Here is a 967-nt window from a genome sequence, read left to right on the forward strand (position 1 = left end):
CTGTGCGCCTGGACCCGGACCGCCCGAGGTCTCAGGGCAGAGGGAACCGACATCCCCGTGCGGAGGGAGACCGGAGCGCCCACCGAGACAGCACTCACAGGCGGAAACGCACCCAGACGTGCTCAGACTCATCGAGCCACAGACACTGCACACGCCCTCCCCAACCGACCTGCGCGCTCCAGAAGCCAAGGGCGAGAGCCCCTGCCCCAAAGAGACGAGGCCAGAAACCCAGGCACCCAGGCGTAATGACACGCGCCGAAGGAAGTAAACACACCGGGTCACTTGGGGGCAGGCAGAGTCGCCAGACGCGGGTGTCCCCATCCAGGCACCCGCAACCCCTCACCAAGCTCTCATAAACCTGCCCCCCCCCCCCCCGCCCCGTCCCTCAGTAATTCGGTACCTTCCCTTTCAGACATTTGGCAAGACCCTAGGAGGTGACTGCAGCAGCTGCTGGCTTCCTCGGTGCCCACTGTAACGCCCATGGGCCCTCTGTCATTGTCCCCTGTGGATTTCATGGGAGCTGGTGTCTCCGTGTATTTGGGGACAGAGCGAGCCCTGTGCCTTTGCTTTTCATTTTTGGGAGTGTGTCATCACCCTCTCATCCGTTGGACTGGGGTTTGCTTTGAGAACGGGTTGACTTTCCTTCCAGAAACAATATCTGCAGTAATCCCAGTGCAGCTAAAAAGAATCCTTTAATCTGCTGGATAGTTTGTTAATCTGTTGGGTGGAGCCATAAGAAATTGCCTCCGTTTGACACCTTTCAATTTCATGTAGTTCAAATGATTATGAATGGAGAACATGAACATGAAGAACATTTTGAAGCTACAGATAGTGAAAGATCCTTCTCCCATCAAAGAAAAAGTAAGAGCAAGCCTTAAAACTGAGGTCTTTGTTCATGAAACACTATCCTTTGCATCTGGCATATGACTTTACTGCTAAAAAGAAATTAATTTTCAGGGTTGAATTT

The sequence above is a fragment of the Carlito syrichta genome, unplaced genomic scaffold, assembly GCF_000164805.1.
Source record: "Carlito syrichta isolate Samal-C Ts95f unplaced genomic scaffold, Tarsius_syrichta-2.0.1 Scaffold307326, whole genome shotgun sequence".
NCBI classification, from domain to species: domain Eukaryota; kingdom Metazoa; phylum Chordata; class Mammalia; order Primates; family Tarsiidae; genus Carlito; species Carlito syrichta.